Source organism: Phyllostomus discolor, chromosome 1 (genome assembly GCF_004126475.2).
Source record: "Phyllostomus discolor isolate MPI-MPIP mPhyDis1 chromosome 1, mPhyDis1.pri.v3, whole genome shotgun sequence".
NCBI lineage: Eukaryota > Metazoa > Chordata > Mammalia > Chiroptera > Phyllostomidae > Phyllostomus > Phyllostomus discolor.
The window spans coordinates 176,823,931-176,844,632 of NC_040903.2; the positions used below are offsets into that span (position 1 = coordinate 176,823,931).

General features: G+C 47.3%; 1 pseudogene; it reads left to right on the top strand.

The window, feature by feature from the left end:
- Positions 1-5,432: 5,432 nt before the first annotated feature.
- On the top strand, positions 5,433-6,436 carry LOC114492186 (annotated as a pseudogene).
- Positions 6,437-20,702: the final 14,266 nt, after the last annotated feature.

Sequence of the window (20,702 nt, forward strand, 5' to 3'; positions counted from 1 at the left end):
ATCCACAATCTAGAGCAATGCCTGGGCACAGAGTAAGCATTCAATAAATATTTGTTGAGTAACTTGCCTCCTGTTGGGGTAATTTCCTTTTTGCACAGAGCTGGCCTTCTTCTCTGAGCATGACTTGTCCATTCAGCAGGCAATTTTTAGCCCTCACTGCGCTGAGCACTCTGGGAGCCAGAAAGATAAGACAGTGAAACCCACACAGCTGAGAGTGTAAGAGCGATCGATCGAGGGGGTGTCTGTTTTCATTGAAACTGAGTCTTAATAATACCGCTTGAGCTCTTGGATCCAGCCATGCCTGAAGGCAGAGATTCATTTCCTGGAATTCAGCTTCCTGAGCCAATACATTCTCAACTTCTCCCCCATCTCTGTTTATCACTCTTACTTTGCTTTGAATTGGATTTCTGTCACATCTCACCAAAAGATTCCTGACCAATATAAGGAAGATGAAAATTGGGTATAGAGAAGCTTCTTGTGGGGTTAGAAAACTCAGAGCTATTACCCAAGAAAGGGTTAAAAGGACCTGGAATCTTCCTCCTGAGAAAAGGAGCCCCTGGGAGATAGGGCCATATCTTTAGATAAGTAAAGAGCTGTCGTGTGGGGAAGGAATGAGACTTAGTTTAGATGATGCAAGAGGAAACGCCAGGGCCTGCAGACAAATGTTCTTAGGAAAAGATGTCAGTTCGGTTGAAAGAAAAACATGGAGGCCTCAGGAGTAGCCCAGAGGTATAGCGGTGACTTGGAGCAGGTGAGCCCAAGTGTGGGAACTGCACAGTGGGGAAAGAAACAAAACCCTGCATGTGTCTCATTTCCGATAACCCTTCGTTTCCCTCGACCTGGAGTTGGAAACTCTCTGCTGTGCTCACTGACGTAGGCAGACAATAGGTTTGCCACATGAAGTTGTTAAACATGTGGCCCCTCCTCCCTGCCCTTGACCCAGTATTGATGTCCCAGAAGTTCATTACAAGATTGTCCAACAACACAATGGACATGGGCTGAAAGTCATATTGGTCCCTAGGTAATAAGAGAAGTGGAGCTTTTCCAGGGATTTTGAAAAATAAGTTTTTCTTATTAGATTATCCTTTTCTGTAAAACAATATCTGGAATTAAAACATGTGCCGTGGGCCCTGGTCTGTGTGGCTCGGTCGGTTGGAGCATCATCCTTAAACTAAGAGGTCTCAGGTTCCATCCCCAGTCAGAGTACATGCCTGGGTGGTGGGCCAGGTCCCCTGTGGCAGTGTGTGCAAGAGGCAACTGATCAATGTTTCTCTCTCACCTTGATGTTTCTCTCCCGCTCTCTCCCCCTTCCTTCTCTCTCCAAAATCACTAAGCATGTCCTTGGGTGAGGAGAAGAAAAAAATACATGCTTTGGTTTTGTTAAGAACTGTTTTTTAATTGGAAGAGTCTGGGTCATAGCCCTGGAGAGTTTCTGGATGGGAAGTGCAACACAGCCCTAAAATAAAAGATGCTCCCAACATGCTGCTATCCTGGGACCCCGTGCCACTCCCACAGCGATGCAGGAGGTCTAAAAAGAGGCTTCAGACCATCGCCTGCCTGTCTCCTCAGATCCCGCAGATCTTGCTCCTGGACCAGCACCCGCTCTTCAGAAGGTGTTTCTGCGTCAGAAGAAAAACTGTAGTGACAGTTTACCCATCTAGCGTCACTGTGGCGTAACAGGGGGAGGGCGGTCTCTGAAGCTGGATGGAACTGAGTCCAAATTCTGACTCTTCCTTGGATCAGACACTCAGTTTTCCAGAGTCTTAATTTCCTCACTTATAAAAGGAGGATAATGATGCTCTCTTAATAGAGTATTTTGAGGAGTTTATTGTTTAATTCATTTTTATTTTTAACAGATTTTATTTCTTTTTAGAGAGAAGGGAAGGGAGAGACAGAGGGAGAGAAAAATCAATGTGTGGTTGTCTCCCATGCAGCCCCCACTGGGGACCTGGCCTGCAACCCAGGCATGTGCCCTGACTGGGAATTGAACCAGTGACCCTTTGGTTTGCAGGCCAGTGCTCAATCCACTGAGCCACGCCAGCTAGGGCTATTTTGAAGATTTAAAAGATGATTGTATTATGTGTTCAGTATAGAGGATGGATTATAATTGAAAGAATAAAAAATATTTAAATAATGATTGTTAGAAGATCAAAGTGCCTTCAAAATCCAAAGGGGGCCAGCCCTCAGATGGCTGGTTTTCAGGTACAGGTAGAGGCTAGAGAAAGAGTGAGAGCTACTGCTGGGAGAAGGTCAGAGAGTATAAATAATAGTTGGAGATTTTCAAAGCTTTGCATGGGAGATCTTGCTACTTACCCAGCCAAATACATCTCCCTTTCTTCCTGAGCAATCAGCTAGATTATGTTTCCCAGCCCCCCTTGCAGCTAAGGGTGGCCATGTGACCACCCATTTGTGAGTGGTAATGATATGTGCATTTGGGAGCTCAGGCCTTAAGATCATGAACACGTCTCCTCCTCTTTTCCTTTCCCACCAGCTGCAAACCAGGTGAAGCTGCAAAACCAGTTTCAATCATGTGGATCATAAATGGACTCTGGAGACAGCAGAGCAACAACTTGGAAAAAACCTGGGTCTTATCTGTGTGGAAGAGGAAAAAACTTTTCTCTCTACCTTTCAAGTTCCTCTCAGCTAGTCTAATAATGAAATTTACGTACGGCAGATTAACAAGAGAAAATAACCAAATTTCTTTTCATACGTATACATGGAAACCCTATATACAGAGAGAGTCAGAAGAGGTGCAGGGACAGAAAGGGAAAAGGAAGTATATGATATTCTGAGCTAAGGATCACCTCGAGGCTTCAGAGTGGAAGAAGGTTATTTGCAGGATGATAAGTTTGCCTTGCCATATAGATGGGTCAAAAAAGGTTATCTCTGATAATTTTTCATTATGGACAAGGCCTCTAATTTAAATTCTTCTAGGTAGTTAAAGGGAAGAGGAGGAGCAGGCAGAAGTTTCATTTAAGCCCATAGGATTTTGGTTACCTTTAGCTTAAAATATTCTGTATACCACAGAGGCACATCTTGGGGTGACTCATTCTGAACCCTTAAAACAAACTGTGTAGGGCAGAGCTGCGAGCCCCCATGGACTACTATATGAGGAAAAAAAATAACTCTTTTGCTCCTGAAGCCACAATTCTATCAGAGCTCTTTGTTACAGCAGCTGAGCCTCACCCTAACATCTGGTATGGACCATCTTGGGTGGGGCATCTGTTTCTCAAAGTTGGTTTTCTTTTAGTAAACAACAGGCAGTTGTGGTGCAGTGGGAACAGCCTTAGTCTCAAAGTTAAGAAACTGGGCTGCTTAGTGAAAATTATTACTATTTTGTGCTTTGCTTTGTAGCTGACAGAGATTTCCTCTGTGAGACCTAATTCCCTCATTTGTAAAATGGCAACCACAGCAGTATGAGTGTAAATTAAAGTTTCATAAACTGTTAAACGTCATGCAAATGTGAGGGCCTCGCTGCACCCTGGGCAGAGAGGGCACTAGACCTGCAGTGCCTGAGCCGAGAGGCTAGCTGGGGTCACCTGAAGAGGAACTCGGGCATGAAAGTGGTTAGAGTCTACTGCCTGGTCTTCTAGACCCATCGGCGTGCAAGGGGCCGGCGGTGGAACGTAATCCTAGCCAAATAATTGTAAAACTGCAGAATTACAGATACAAGAAGAGCCTACATAACACCTCACATTACACAGAACAATCCTGCAGAGGAGTCCTGCACGTAAATAACAGCCGCAGCAGTCACGAGGCCGCCTTCTGAGATAAATGCTGGAGTTTGGCTCTAAATGCCAACATCCTTAGCTAATCTAAGTAATGCATGAACAGGAAGAATTTGGTGGCTGGGAGCCCAAGTGCAGTTGTATAAAGAACTCTTAAGAGCAGTTAGTAACCTCCGAGCAGCAGGCCCTAGTGCATGATGGGAAATGTAACATTTAATCAAATCTCAGGCGCAAGGAGCTGCCGAGAGGGCTGGGGGGTGGGGGCTCGGGTCTTGGCAAGAGGCAGGCTGCTAAGGGGCCTCTGGCAGGGTCTCCACCACACCACAGATGGTTTTCGTCTCTGTGGTTATTTTGTTCCGAGAGAGATCTGCCCCTTCCAAGTCAGGAGTCCTGGATTAGATGGTCCACCATCCCATCGTTAAAGAGGCCAGGAGGGGCTCCGCCAAAAAGTTAGGGGGGAAGACGTCTCTCTTATTGAGAGGGGAGGCAGCATTTTGCCTCTGATGGTCCTGAGTTTTTGAACTGGAAAGACCTTTTAGGGAGATCTCTCATCCATTCCCCTCCTCCCCACTGCCATCTTCAACACTCATTTTACAGTTAAGGGAAACAGAGCCCTGAGTGGGGAAACAGAGTTCCCAGGGTCACAGAGCGAGCTAGGATCCTCGGACATAATCTCCTCCAGTCCAGGCAACCCCACCGGTCCCCATCCTGTTATTTTACAAACACCGATACAGAGGTGCAGAGAAAGTGACAAACTCTATTTCAGTGTAGAAGGGGGAGGAGTAGCCAGGCTTCCTGGTCCAATTCCAGGGAAATTTGACCACCACCATTCAGCATCCATCTTCTCAGCTGAGAGTGATGATGGTCAAAGGCCTGTCTCCTGTTCTGGCTCCCTTGTCTCCCTGCAGCTGTTCGCAGCTGGGGAAGGGTCCCTGCAGGATAGGGAGTCTCTGCAGCCCAGACTGGGTCAGATGACTGCCCTCAAACCAATCAGCGGCAGTCAGGAGGCAGGATAACTGCAGAAGAGGACTGCTCCTACAATAAGCCAGTGGATGGAGCATAGGGGAGGTAAGTCCCAGGGGGAGGGGATGCTCAACAGTCCCATGGCCTTCTATTGCAGCCTCCTTGACCTGGACCCTCCTCACCCCTAAAGTAGGAACAGTGATTGTGCCCTACCGTAGGGCTGTTACGAAAAGTAAACAGTATAATATATGTAAAGTCTGCTTTACATAAGCACCTAATAAATATGAGTACCTTTTTCCCTTTGTCTTTTTTTAGGAGTATTTCTAAAATTGGAAGCTATCTCCTATACCAAAGATGGCAGAAGAGAAAGTGAAAATTTGGCCTGAAACTCCAGTTTGAATAGAGTGACCCGATCCAATTTTTAATTTTTAACGATCTCACTGGCAGCTGGGTGGAACATGATCAGAAAGAGAGGTAGGAGCAGCAGCAGGGAGGATGGTTAGGAAGCTGTTGCACTAGTCCAGTCCAAGCAAAAGATGTGTGTGCCTTGGTCTAAGGCAGAAGTGAAGATGGAAGAGGAGAAGCGGGACAGCTTTGGAGCAGTCTGGAAGGAGAGTGGACAGCACTCAAAGGTGGGAAGTGAAAGGCAGGCAGAAATCAATAATAGCTCCCCAGTTTGGGGCTTAATTAACTGCTTTTAAAAATTATTTTCATTCTCTTTTTCCAAGGTGCTTTCTTGATTGATTTATTTTTATTATTTGAAAAATATGTTATGCTGCCCCAAGAAGCATCTGGAGCATGTAGCAGCTCCGGAGCATTGGATGCTAGATAAGCTGACCCATGTGTTTGCTCCTCGTCCATCTATGGTCCCCACAAGCTAAGAGAATGTCTCCCTCTCATCATTTTCACAAAGAACGGACTTAGGGATGCTCTAACAGGAGTAGGAGTAAAGAAGACCTGCATGCGGCTGTGTATTAAGAATGCTGGCAAGGTCGGAATTGATGTAACACACCCTGCTGCTTGTATGGATGTGACAAGATCAGCGTTGACAAGACCAAGAGAATTTCCATCTGATCTGTGACACTAAGGGTTGCTTTGTTGTTCGTTGTGTTGCACCCAAGGAGACCAAGTACCAGTTGTGCAACATGAAGAAGATCTTTGTGGACACAAGAGGAATCCCTCAGCTGGTGACCCGTGATGCTTGCACCATTCGTGACCCAGATCCCCCTCATCAAGGTGAGTGACACCATTCAGACTGATTTGGAGACTGGCAGATTTCTGATTTCATCAATCAAGTTTGACACTGGTGACCTGTGTGTGGTGACTGGAAGTGCTAACCTGGGAAGAATTGGCATGATCACCAACAGAGAGAGACACACTGGTTCTTTGGGTGTAGTTCCTGTGAAAGATGCCAACGGCAACAGCCTTGCCTGCAGGCTCTCCAAAATTTGTGCGAATAGCAAAGAAAACAATCCTGGATCTCCCTTCCCCATGGAAAGGGCGTCCGCCTCACCATCGCTGGAGAGAGAGACGAGAGACTGGTGGCCAAACAGAGCAGCGGGCAGCATGAGCTCTAGGTAACGTGACTGGGAGAGTCTTCGTGTTTAACTACAGGTAACACAGCATGGAAAGGATAGATTATGTTTATTTTTGAACAGTCAACAATTTCACATAATACACAATAAAGATATAAACGGTGTGTACAGTGAACCCATGGACACGGACAACGGGGTAGGGACTGACTACGGCAGTGGGGGCAGGCTGGGTGGAGGAGAGTAAAGGGGGAAAAACTGGGACAATTGTAATAGCATAAACAATAAAATACTTATTTTAAAAAAGGTACATAGTGAAAAGTCTCTCTCCCCCAAACACAGAGTCCTCTCCCCGCTCCAAATTATAAATGTAATATATATCATTTCAGGGGTATTTTATGCACATAGAAGAAAAAATATATATGGACACACACTTATATGGATCACACACACGAAATAGTTTCCCTTTTTATATAAATAATATTATACATATTTTCTGCACCTTGTTCTACTTAAGAATACATCGTGGGGGGAATGGGTAGGGATTACAGGAACAAATTTGGAGGACACATGGACAAAAACTAGGGGTGGGGGGCAATGGGGGGAAAGGGGGAGGGTTGGGTGGAGGGGCTGGAACGGGAGTAGTGGGGAAAAAACTGTACTAGAACAATGATTGAAATAAAAAAAAAAAAGAATACATCGTGAAGATTGTTCCTCCCTTAATTATCTATTGCTGCGTAACAAATAGCCCCACAACCTGGTGGCTTGCAACAACAGTCTTCCTGGCTCAGTTTCTGTGGGTCAGGAACCTGGAGTCCTCTGCTCAGGGCCTCCCTCAGGCTGTTATCAGCCGTGGGCAGACTTTGCAGTCTTCTCAGGGTGTGACTGGGATCAGAGGCCAAGCTCAGTCACGAGGTTATTGGCAGGATTCAGTTCCTTGGGAGCTGTTGGACCCAGTGGCTTAGCTTCTTTCAGGGCCTGGACAGACGTGCTGCTCCAATGTGGCTCCTTATGTCCTCAAGTGGGCATGCTCAGAAAGAAGAGAGTGCAGCAAGTCGGCAGTCCCAGGCTCTGAGTTTACTCTTGGAAGTGACAGCCATTGCTTTTGTTGTGTTCTAGTCGTTAGGATAAGGCATTAGGTCCAGCTGTCCCCCACCCCTACCCCAACCACCATGCACATGTACACACATTCAAACACATGAGGAGGGCACTACCCAAAGGTGTAAATCCCAGGAGGCACGGGTCACGGGGAGCTATTTTAGAAGCTGCCAACCACAGTTTTCCAGCACTACATGATAACAAGCATGCTTGGTCTGTTCCAGTGTTGGACAGGCCTTTGTCCCTTCACCCAGGGCTCTAATGCGTTTACCCCCTGTGACTGGGAAGCTCATAAGAATAGAACTCTCACGTATACAGTGAGTCTAGCTGACACTCAGCTAATACTGTGCTCTTGTGTGTGTGGCGGTGATGGTAGAGAACGGTTTCTCAGTTCTGTCTTAAGAGTACACTGAGTGATAAACTGTCACTTGTTCCTATGGAACTGTGGGTACTTTGAATGAATGTTTTGAAAGGTTTTTGGAACTCCCATTTGGACATGATTGTCACCTGGAAAAGAACCTGTGGGAAGGGCCTGGACCAGGCTGGGCTGAGCACACATAGTACAATACCCAATATCCTGAACTGTACTTGGGTTGTTCAGTATTTCTGTAATTGCCCTGCTGTTTGCAAAGAGCAAGACCAGGGCCTTAGGAGGCGGGTAAATTCCCCCAGAGGGAAGTTCCCACTGCCAGTCGTCCTGGGAGGAAGACTCCCGGGGTGGAAGTTGGGGGCTCAGGGTATGGGCATTTGGGAAGTCTCTCTCTCTCTCTCTCTCTCTCGCTCTCTCTCTCGCCCCACCTCTCATTGAGAGAAGACATGCTCCAAGAACCCTACAGGTGGAGTTGAGCTGGACCCTGCCATGTGGAGCAGGCTGGGGCTAGACAGAGAGGTGGACCTGGGCACCAGCTGGGGATCTGTGGGCTCTGAGAAAAACCACCTTGATCAAGGTTGTGAGGATTTCTCTTGTTTTACTCTTCTTCCATGGTCCCTGGATTCTGTCAGCTCCTGCTAGAAGCTATGCGTGGTTTCTATTAAGTATGATGCAGTGAGAAATGGGCCCCAGCCATGCCTGGGGCTGAGTGGTGAGCTCATGGGTGGCAGACACCCACAGAGGGTGGCCATGTCCAGTAGGGTGAGAGTCACAGAGGGTGTGGGCACCTACTGAGGAAGCTGGAGGGGAGGAACACAAAGGGCGAGCTCTGGGGCTGGTGTAGCCCAACCCTGAGGGGCCCTCCAAAGTAGCTGGGAACTCCATAGGGGTTGACTTCCCGTGTGGGTCAGGGTTCAAAGCAAATTGCAATTGGAATATTAAATGGAGATAAAATATTATCATTGGCTGGGGAAGCCTGAACATAGTTATTCTATTAAATGCTATAGTAAGCAAAAATAGATAATACCAATAATCTAGCGTGTCAACATTTTAATAGAACTTTCAACTTAACAAAGTGTCTTTACACATGCCCATCTCTAAATGGTCCTCAAATAATTCTACAAGATGTGTGGTCAGGTATTAGACCAATTGTTCTTATTAATTACCTGGACAAACCATATGAACACTCCATACTTATAAATCAGATATGGTTAAATGTCAACAATTTCTATGGTTCAGCCTTGTATTATTACAAAATTATACCTATGATGATTATTATAAACAACAAGAACAGGTATCATTTTTTTTCAAAAAACATTATGCATCCGGCACATTGCTGAGCTCTCAGCACATTCTGTCTCGGTCAGCTCTCACAAGAACCTGATGAAATGGGCTCCTCCTGGCACCTCCTCCCCTCAGGGTCCGCCCTCCCATTCCCAGCTGCTGGGAATGTTGGCTACTGATGTCTCACAGCTCCTTCTCTCACCGGAAACTGTCCCCAGCCACAGGTTGCTGCCTCCAGCAATGTGAGGCCAAGCGCCCAAGGGCAGTCTTGCAGGCCATACCTGGCCAATGAGGAAATGTAAAGGCCAGGCCTCCTTGCATCTATTTGGGACACTCTGAAGGCCACACCCTCCCCCCCCCCCCCCCCCAGTCCAGAGCTCCCTGTAGGATGCGCTGAGGTCCCAGGTGCAACCATGTAGGGAATCAGCTTCTCTCTCTTCCCAATCCTGTCCTCTCACTTACCTACAGCTGTGTTTCCCAAGAGCACTGCCTGATAAACCTTCTGCAGACAATTCCCCGTCTCAGTCTGCTTTTAGGGAACCCGAACCAAGGCAGTGAGTGCCAGAAGGGGGCGTGCTGGGAGGCGGAAGTGGGGTTTGGACAGGGGTCCTTGCCAGCCAGCTATCAGTGAAGACCCATCACTGGTATAGAAGGGCAGTTAGTCCCTGGCGTGCTGTAACTTCATGCTTGTTAAAACTCCCCGCTGGTGGACTGGGGTGAGATGTGGGTGGAAGGGGGTCACTGGCTTGTGCAGTGTCTCTGGCAACTGAGGGAAGTAGTGAGACTAAGGACTATGGACATGAATGACTGTTGCTGAGCCCACTTGATTTACTAAACAGCACTAATGACAGTTGCAAAGTGAAAAATCACCAAAGCAAAAGGCAAAAGCCAGAGGGCTTCCTGGGCAACATTTAAGGAAATCCTTCCTGTGGAGGGATGACTGAGAGGGGTCTTTCCTGGAGAGGGGTGGGACCCTGAGACCTGGGTAAACGAGTCAATGCAGTTGAGAACCTTGAACTCTCAGATTCTTCTGCGTGCACTGGGCCTGCAGAAGTGACCTGCTTCTTGTTGACAGATAGTGGTCCCCTTGTTGGAAGACCACAGGTGGTTTCAGATGAAGCAGGTGCCCTAAAGATACCGCTTGTCTCCCCCAGCCCTCCACCTCCTTTCTGACTCTGATGGACAACAAGAATCAAATCTCAATAGGGCTGGGCTGCTAAGAGAGCAGAAGGACTACACCCCGAGGGAGCTACACGATCTGGCTAATGCATTCCGGCAGGAAGTGTGCACAGACCTGGATCCTGAGGGGCCAGGCCAGCAGCAGAGGAAGGGAAAGCTGGATGAGAGCGGGTACTGCTGTGGAAGTACTCTCCCAGGATACAAGACTTAATGCCTTGGCAAGGAACCCAGGAGTTGGTGCTAACATACTTTAAAGATGGATCTTAGAAAGTGCGGGAAAAGCACGGTCCACACGAAGTGAGGCAGAACTGTCAGAAGGGCCGCGGCAGACGGTGGAGGCAGAGGGCAGACAGCGCAGAGAGGTGGGCATACAGGAGTGGTTAAGTACAGGGTTTTAAAAGAAGGAACAGCAGGCCAAAATGGAGTCACTTTTGCTGAACACATGACCAAATCAAAACTTAATAACTACCTGATTGCAGATTTAGCCTCTCCCAGGAGTGAAATTTTAAACCAGTCATTCTGGGATTTCCTGATTAGAGGTGGTCTGCCTGGTAAGGTCCCCTGTCTTTCCCTCAGGGAAAGCGTCCTTGCCTTATATAATCCACTCTTTGATTATTGATTATTTATTTATTTATCAAGTACAGTTGACATTCAATATTATTTAATATTAGTTTCAGGTGTACTGCATACTGGTTAGACAATCATATACTTTTTACAAAGTGTTACCCTCGCTAAGTCTAGTACCCACCTGGTACCATGCACAGTTATTACAGTGTTATTGACTATATTCCCTGTGCTGTACTTTACATGCCTGTGACTATTCTGTAACTACCCATTTGTACTTCCTAATCCCTTCACCTTTCTCACCCAGCCCTCAGACCCCCTCCCGTCTGGCAACCATCAGTCTGTTCTCTGTATCTATGAGTCTGTTTCTTTTAACTGCTTCATCCCACCCTCTTTCTGCCTATGAAAACCTTCCATTTTGTATAACTCCTTGGAGCATCCTTCGAATTGCTAGCTAGATAGGATGCTGCCTGATTCATGAGTTGCTTAATAAAGCAAATTAGACCTTCAAATTTAATCTGTTGAATTTTGTTTTTTAACATTAAGGGGGCCAGAAACCCACCAGCCAACCCTGTTCCGTGGGGAGCCCTAGAGAGCCCTCTGCTTCGGAAGCAGTAAGGAAGGAGCTGGGGCGGGGACCAGGGTGCGGAGGGCTGGTTTCAGTGACAGTAGAAGATGCTCTTACAGGGATTAGAGAATCCCAAAGTAATAGAAGTCAGGTGGCAGTGCTTAACCTTTAGAGCTCAGATGGGTGCAATTATTGCAATGAACAGCCAAATAGGAGTGGCATTCAGGAGAGCCTGACCCACAGAGGGCTATGGATATGGTTAAAAGAACACAGTGTTTCCTACAGGCAATATAGGTGGGTGGCCAACAGTGTGTTGCTTAATTTAGACAATCAAAAGAAGTCAAGGATGGATGATCGGGGGCTAAAAGCAGCCACCCCCAGTAAAACGTCAGGACTCCTTACCCTGTCTCTGGACCTGAGCCATTGACTAAACAACCTGCGACATCATGGCAAATTCAATCGTATTTTCAACAGTTCTTTTCCAAAAGGATCCATGCCCATTTCATTGTATAACTGTGCGTGAGAAAGGGGGAACAGTGGGGACATTGAAGAAGGCTGACCCCAGGGTCTGAACTGACATTGGGGAGGAGGGCATGAGGACCAGGCGGTAATGGAGCCCTGGCCCAGCTCTGGCTCACAGTGAGTTCACTGGGGCCATGAGTCCGCTGTGGTTAGGTCGCTGCCTAGAGCGTATCCTTGGAATGGACGTACTTAGCTGTTGGCAGAACCCCAACATTGGCTCCTCGGCCTATGGGATAAGACCCAGTATAGTAAGGACTACCAGCTGAAGTCTCTGAAGTTGCCTCTCACTCCGCTGGTAAATCGAGTTCAAGACTGTTTGCCCAGGGGAATGGCAGGAATTAGTGCCACCCTCAAAGATGAAAGAATGCAGGGATGGTGGTCGCCGTCATGTTCCCACTTAATCCACTGGGTAAAATGTTTGTAAACCACCACAAACTTCACCAAGCAGCAGCCCCAACTGTTCCTGTCATGCTAAGCAGGCATCTTTGCTGAGCAGATCAACACAGCTTCTAGTACCTGGTGCCTGTTTGTTGCCGTGTCTTCTCTCCCTGTCAGAAAGGAAAAGAGAAAGTTCACTTGGAGCAGACAACAGGGTACATTTGTGTTTTGCACCAGGGCTGTGTTAACCCTCCCACCTTCCATTATAACATAGTCTGAAGGGAGCTAGACCATCGGGAGGTTTCACAGGACATCACGTCAGTTCACCATATCAAGAACACGTAAGTGAGGTCAAATGAGCAAGAAGTGGCAAGTACAATGCATTCACTCTAAGGGATGGGAAATAAGCTCTGCCCACATCATGGCGCAGACACATCAGTGAAGTACACCGAGATCCTGTGGCCTGGAGATATCCCCTCCAAATGGTGGGACAGTGCCAGCACAGGTGAGTCTGAGCTTGAATGAAACTGTCCCCTGCTATCACAGGTAAGTTAAGGGAACATGACACAAGTCACCAGAAGTGTCTGCTATATATCCTCAGAGAGGTTAAATAAGTTGTCCCACAACACAGAGCTGGCAAGTGGTGGATCTAGGATTAAAATCTCAACCTGTTGGACTTCAAAGCCCATATTTTTAACACCTGTAAGGAGGCTGGGAATAGAGATTAAGTGGCCTTTTGTTGCATTTTGGGCTCCTGGATAGAAGGCTCCGAGACACTGGTGTGCAGGAAGTTTATGGGGAAGTGCTCTCCATACCAAACCAGGGGAGTAAAGGAGGTGGCACTGGGCAGACAGAGGCTGGGCTATGAGGCATCTCTGCAGAGGCTCAGACAGTCCCACAGGTAGCTCTGGAGCCGAGGTGGATCTGCAAGTTGTTCCCTAGTGGCAAGAAGGCCTCAGGAAGAGATGGTCACCCTTAGAAAGGAGGTCCTTTCCGGGCCAAGGGCAACTCCTCAGGGGACTCAGCTGAAAGCCATCAGCCTTCCATGTATCCAGATGCGAGGGTAATGACTGCTGTAGCCCTGGGTAGGGGCTCTGAGTGACACACCACAGCGTCATCAACATCTCTCCAGGCCCCACGGCTGGTGGCTGAGCAGGGACACAAACGTAGGTCCTCTGACTCCAGACCTAACAAGGTTAGCCCTGCTCTTCCAGCTCCATGACATGCTCCCCTATCTCAAGGCGCACAGCCATGGCAGGGGCTCCAGCATTGATTGGAAAGAACAATAACCCACTCAGACTTGGTCAAATCAGAGGGAGGGTGTTGTGAAACAGGAATCTTATGGACATCTGAGCTGACAAAAGAAATTTCACTCATCCAAAAATAACTGAGGCAGTTCATACCATATTCCAAGCTCTCTCTGAGTGCTAGAGAAACAAGAAAAAAGTAGCAAAGCTCCCACTCCATAGACCTTCCTTTGTGTGGAGGAGGACAACGGGGAAGGCCTGGTCCTCCAGGGCACAAGCAGCTGTGCCTTCTTGAGAGGAAGAGGAGAAAAATGTGTCTCTTTTCTTTTTGTAAAATGCCTACAGGAAAATAACACGTAGTTGATTTCTCATCTGATTATCAGCCTCTATAAGTAAACCAGTAAGGAAACATCGGTAACAGCTGTTACCTCCAGAAGGAAGATGGGTGGAATGAAGGAATGAAAGGAACTGTAGTTTTCTTTCTCTCCCTCCCGCCCCTCTTGCTCTCTTTCCATCTCCCTCTCCCTTTCTCTTCGCCACTTCTTCATGTGCCTAGTACTCCCGGGGGAGAGCTGCCCTGCCTCCCCGCATGGGTGGGAGACAGCTCCTGCTTCACCCTCAGCTCTGGTTGCAGGGCTGGTGCGCCAGAACATCCCTGCCCTGTCTTCTCCGTTCCTTCACTCCAGAGACTCCTCTTGCTGTCAGCTGAGAAGGGAGGAGCAGGTACTTGGGGGTTCTATAAAAGGGAGCATATGTTTGGGGGACTCGGGGAAAGAGTCATTTTACAGACTCTATTTTTTCACTCAGAACAGGTCTGCACTACTTGATTGTGGTATAGAATCTGTGATTTGTGTACTGCATGTCCAGCTGTTCCTGCTGGGAGGTTGTTTGTTTGTTTGTTTCTCTCTCTCTTTGGTTTTGTTTTTGTCATTGCAGAAAGAAGATTCTGGCTGACAAACCAGTCCCGGCTCAAGACTTTTCAGAGTAAAGACCTGTACGCCAGCATCTACCTTTGGCCAAACTGTGGAGGCCTCTGCTGGGTTCTCCCTTTGTGGGCATGTCTCTCTCTTCTCTCACTGAAACCCATTCCCTTCAATGGCTCTGATTATGACTGTGGACCTCCCGCTCAGGACAAGGTCTGTCCACGTGGGCTTTATGTGGAACCTTCTTGCTCAGGGAGAAAGGTTCTGCGTTCTGAGAGGGACACACAGAAGCAGCTTATGATGCTGGTGATCTGGTAAAAGCAGACTCTCCCTGAAGGTGACTTGTGAGTCCTTTGGGGACAGCCAGGCTGGCTGTGGAGCTTGAACTGCTCCTGCCCATAAGTGACTGCTGGTGGGAGTCACCATCCCTGGCGCGGGTGGGGGGCGGCATGACATCCCAGTTAGGCCAACCGGATAATCTCTTCTAGAAAGTTGAATCTTGAGTGGATGTTACAAAAACAGAAACCATTTGGGGCCAGTTCATCCTAGTTCCGGTGAGTACCGTGCGGTGTCTGCTTCCCAGGTTCCTGGCGCCGCCCTCCTGCCTGTTTGTCTGGAGCTCGGGCTTCAGCCTTTCCTTCCCGTTGTGTCGCATCTCCAGTAAAGTACTATCTGACCCCGCACCTCCCGCAGCCTGGCTGCTGCCGTTTCCACACGCCCACCAGCAGCCTGCCCTATCTGACCAGAGCCCGCACAGCAGCCCCCAAGCCTCCAAACCAGTTCGCCCCCACAGGGCCCAAGGTCTCACCCAGTACTCAGCTCCCAATGCCCGGTGAACAAAAAAGTACTTTCTGAGTAAGTTACCCAGAGTCGATCTCTGTTACTTACTTACCATCTAAGATCCCTGACTAATATGGCACTAATTCATGACGCTTGGGTCTTTCAAATCCCATTTTCTCCCCAAACCATGGTGAGACTTTTCAGTTTGTATGTGTATTGTGCTCTTGCTAACTCTGTGTTTTATTTATGCTGTGCATGTGGAGTGGGGAGCGGTTGAACAGTCCAGGGCCAGAGCTGGGGGCTGACAGATATGGTGGGGTCTGATTCCCACCCTGATTCCTGAGCAATGCTGTCAGACCGGGATCATCCCGCCGTGGGAGGGGCCTGTGGCCGATGGGGCAGAGCATGAAGCCACAGGCTGAACATACTGTGTCTTCTGGAAGTGCTAGTTTGAAGATTTTATGGGGGTGGGGAGACATGTTTTTTATTTTATTTTAAATTAAATACATGTATATTTTGGCATAGAATATAAGAATCTGCAGGAATTTTTATGAGCACACAAGTGTATTCTAAGAAATTTCCTACTGGCGGGAAGCCAATTCCATATGCATATCTAAACCTCCTGGCAGGATGCATTCTTCTCTGCGGCTATAAAGGGCTCTTTGGTAGAAACGTAGAGAAACACAGACCAGTGGTGTGAGGGGTTTGGACTGCACGGCGCAGACTCTGTGCTGATTTCTTTTAGGGCTGAGCTGGGAGTGGGGGCCTCTCAGAGTCCTGTTATCCCTCACAGCTTTTCACAGACCCTTGTTAAAAATAGGAAACCTTGTTAACAATCGTTCACCGAGGACAGACAGCCACTGCTCCTATGAGGAGAGGCAGGAAGCTTAAAGTCAGGGTGGCGGGTCTCACAACGTGAAGAAAATCCGAATCTCTCTTTTGTTGGGCCCAAGACTCTAAATGCGTGGATTATGTTCTGGGCATTTTCCACATTTAAGCATTACAACCACGAGGCAAAGATGATGTTATGTCCACGGTATAGATGAACACACTGAGCCCCAGCTCAGTGAGGCTGAGCAAATAACTCAAGGTCACACAGCTAATCCGGCCATTTTTTAAAACAATAATTATTCTTGTTCCACCTCCCCTTTTGAGATTACATTCATGGCCAGAGTGGGAAACATTAAATCCACAAAACTTCAGCCTGAATGGGTTTATTGTCTGCTGCCTTCCTCCCCACGGGAGGCTTCTACTTACCAAAAGGACCCTGGCCACCTGGGGCTGGGAGTGCTGGAGAGAGGCCTGGAGAGGAGGCAGAGGGCTTAAGACAATTTCCCCCAGTGACCCTGTACTATAGAGGTTAAGATTGTGGGCTTTGAGGGCAAACAGAGCTGGATTTGAGACTCCACTCTCCTACTCATTGTACAGATAAAAGGGACAGGGCAGGGGGTGCAGAAGGAGAGAAGCCCATCATTGCCAGCCAGCCACAGGCTCCAGAGGCCACAGTCGGGGTCAAAACCAACTCTGTGCCTAGTATCTTTACAAAGAGGAATGGCAGCTGCGACACCTCCCATGACATCTGATCAAATGGCCTGCAGAAAGTTACCAATTACAAAGAAGCTGATGGCAAAGGGGCTGTGCATGGGCTTGGCAGCCTGGCCCTGGCCAAACCTGCCACCCAGCCACTTCTTCTTGTGACCTCATCTTGACCCTAAGCGCCCACCCTCAAGGTGTTTCTGCCTCTCCCCTGACACTGCTGACGCAGCACAGGGCCAGGACCACAGAACTTCCTTCCTGGAGGCCTGAGTTGGAGGCCAGGGAGGGACTTCTTTCCAAGGTCCCTTTGGTGGTGAGAGTCCTGTGTCCTGCCCCCAGCTTTCCTAAGATATCCTCTACAGCTAACTATGCAGACAGGTGTGCGTAGGCCAGCAGGTTAGATGGCTCTTGGGCCCTGAACCTGTTACGGAACCCAAGGGGTTTATTGCTTGGGGTGCTCTATTAAAAACGAGACATGGCCTATTGGAGGGTAGTTTTATTTACTTGTAGAAAGTAAAGGAAACAGGAGATTTATACCCACAATTCTGCCTCCCCAAAGAAACCCTTAGCCATTGCTTATATACACTATTTGGTCAGTTACATGTTGATTTTTTTCTTTGTAGTTGGCTCCTTTCATCTGGTTGAGTTCCTGTCAGCTCATCCTGTTTACAGCTGCATCTGCAAAATACTATGCTACATTTTAACATTTAGCAAGAAATAACATTTAGAACTGGCCAGACCTTGAGACCCTTGTCCTATCTAACAAACCCTTTAACCCTGAGGATGAGACTGCGGCAGCTGGGGATCTGGAGCTGTGGTACCCTCTACACTAAGGAGCCAGAGTTGGATACTTTATTGCCAAGTTAAAAAAATTTTTTTTTAACTTTCTTCCCATTATATGTTTCTTTTTGAAGGAAGAAATTCCACTGTGGACTGTAACACTGACCACTTGGATGCTGTGCACAGTGCTACCTGCAAATACTCAGGTCCTTGAGGAACCATTAGAAGTTTTGCTCCAGAACGGCAGGGGCACTGTCTTAGAGACACAGGTGCTCTGGCCTGGGAAGGCCCGTGGCAATGGTCTAGTTCAGCCCAGAAAGGGGAAGGCTTGTTTCAAACCCCATGGTCAGCAGGGCCTGAGCTGAGATGCCCCATGGAGAAAGGAGCTGCAGCTATCTTCTTGCTGCTACATGTTTGCTTCCAGTATAAGCCTTTACCCATAGTTCGCTCTCAAAAAAACTGTGATGAATGAATAGATGAAGGAATGAATAGACCACTTAGGCCCTATAGCTGCTTCTCTAGCTTCTCAATTAGATGATTTTTTCCTTGACCCAGCCTCACCTCTCAAAGAGCAACTTTGGGAATCAAAGCTAAATGAATTGCCCAGGTGACAGCTAAGCCCCCCAAGCTACTCCACCCTGGGACCTGACCACCCGGGTGTCAGGTGTCCCCATCGCCTAACATGGTAGCCTTTGCAGAGAAGATGCACAGAGGAAGTGTGCCCAGTGCATGGATTTGTCGAAAGGGTATATGGATGAGATGCTCCACCCTCCTAGCTATGTCTCCACTTGGAGAGCATAGAGGCAGTAGTCCTCACTTGGATCTCCCTAAAGCAGACTCATAGACAAAGGTTTGGTGGTAAGTACCTTTTGGGCAGATGATCCTAGGAAGTTGAGGCAAGGGAGTGAGAACCTGAGGTAGAGAAGGCAGGAAAGTCACCCCTTTATTAAGGAGCCAATATTGATGAGCACATTCCTCTGGGCAGCTGGATCTCAGTCCCACCAGGGACCCTCCAAGAGGCCAGGAAGCTGTTATCCATCAACAACTGTTCCTCACTGGGACCATTGATGCCCTAAGTTTACATCTGGGGCTACTGATGTTCCACACTGCCAGCTGGCTGCAGACTCCTGCTTCTACAGAAAACCCTCAGACAGAGAGGAGCAAACTTTGAGGGAAAAAGCCTGTGAATGCAGGAAACCATTCACCACAGCTATAGGTGACCTCCAGGGCGGGCCGTGGGGATATGGATGTGACACCGACTGTGTGTGCTAGAGGGGTGTCTACACCCCCACTCCCTCACCACCAGCCCAGGCTGTCTGTAGGTACTTGTGCCCACAAGGTTATCTGATGGGTACAGCCTGAGTCTGTGACCCTGGTCTCATCCTAGCCAGATAGCTATCTCCTTACAAATAGTTCCAGGATGTTTCATGGAACTGATGGTCCCAACTGCTCCAAGGGGCTGGTGGATGATGAAGATAAAGCACACTCTCTCCTCATGCTGCTGAGAGTCTTCAAGGGGGTAAGTCAGGCACCAAGTGGGGAGCACAGGCTAGAGGTGTCAGTGTCTGTCAGTAACTCACTGGATGACCCTGAACAAATCTTTTGTCCTCTCTGGGCTTTAGGTAGCTCTTCCGATAATACGGTTGTAAGTCATTATGGCTACGATGCTCTTTCACTCACCTGGCATCTCCTGGCTTCCCTGCAGACTTGAGACAGGTATTTTTAACCCTAATTTTGAGTTGAAACTGAGGTCTAGAGAGGGCTAGTGACTTTCTTGAATGACACAGCTTAAAGTGCCAGCATGGGCCCTTTATTTTGCCCGTCTTTAGCTAACATGAATATGTCTCCAGGGCCAGTCTTTTGTGAATTATGATGAAGAAAATGGAGACAACATGTTGAGTGACATGCCAGCACTTGATGGGGAATAACCCATTAACTTTAAAAACATTTTTTTTCTACATAGAAACAAACAAGGGAGGCTGCCAAAATGAGGAGACAAAGAAAATGGCCCAAATGAAAGAACAGAACAAAACCCCAAAAAAGAACTAAATGAAATGGAAATAGCAATCTATAAGATACAGAATTCGAAACACTGGTTTTTAGGATGCCCAAAGAACTCACTGAGTACTTCAACAGCATAAAAAAGACCCAGGCAGAAGTAAAGTTTACACTAAGTGAATAAAGAAAAATTTACAGGGAATCAACAGTGGAATGGATGAGGTGAGAATTAAATCAATGATTTGGAACATAAGGAACCAAAAAACAATCAATCAGAACAAGAAGAAAAAAGATCCAAAAAAAACCAAGGGTAGTCTAAGAAGCCTCTGGGACAGCCTCAAATGTACCAACATTTGAATCATAGGAATGCTGTAAGGAGAAGAGAAAGAATAAGAAATAGAAAACATTTGAAAATGAAAGAAAACTTCCCTAATTTGGTTAAGGAAATAGACATACAAGTCCAGGAAGCACAGAGATTCCCAAACAAGGTAGATAAAAAAAAATGACATTACAAAGAACATAATTAAAATGCCAAAGGTTAAAGGTAAAGAGAGAATTTTTAAAGCAGCAAGAGAAAAAGCAGAAGAGCTACTTATAAAGGAGTGCCCATAAAACTCTCAGCTGATTTCTCAAAAGAAACCTTGCAGGATAGAAGGGATTACCCAGAAATAGTCAAAGTAATGAAAAGCAGGGGCCTACAACTGAGATTACTCTACCCAGCAAAGCTATCATTTAGAATGGAAGGGAAGATAAAGAAAGTGCTTCCCAGATAAGGTCAAGTTAAAGGAGTTCATCATTACGAAGCCCTTACTATATGAAATGTTAAAGAGACTTATTTAAGAAAAAGAAGCAGGTGAAAACTATGAACATTAAAATGTCAATAAATTCACAACTACCAACAATTGAGTCTGAAAAACAAACTAAAAACACAATTAGAGGACAAAGAGAATCATAGATACAGAGATCATTTGGAGGGTTATCAGTTGGAAGGAAGAAAGGGGAGAATGGGGGAGAAAGTGCAGGGATTAAGAAGTACAAATGAGTAGGTATAGAATAGACAGGGGGGTGTAAAGTACAGTATAGGAGAGGAGAAACCAAAGACCTTACATGCACAACCCACAGATATGAACTAAGGGGTGGGGATTGCCAGAGGGAATGGAGCATTCCAGGTGGCAGGAGGCAAAGGAAGAAATATTGGGACGACTGTAATAGCATAATCAATAAGACATATTTAAAAAATAAAATAAAAATA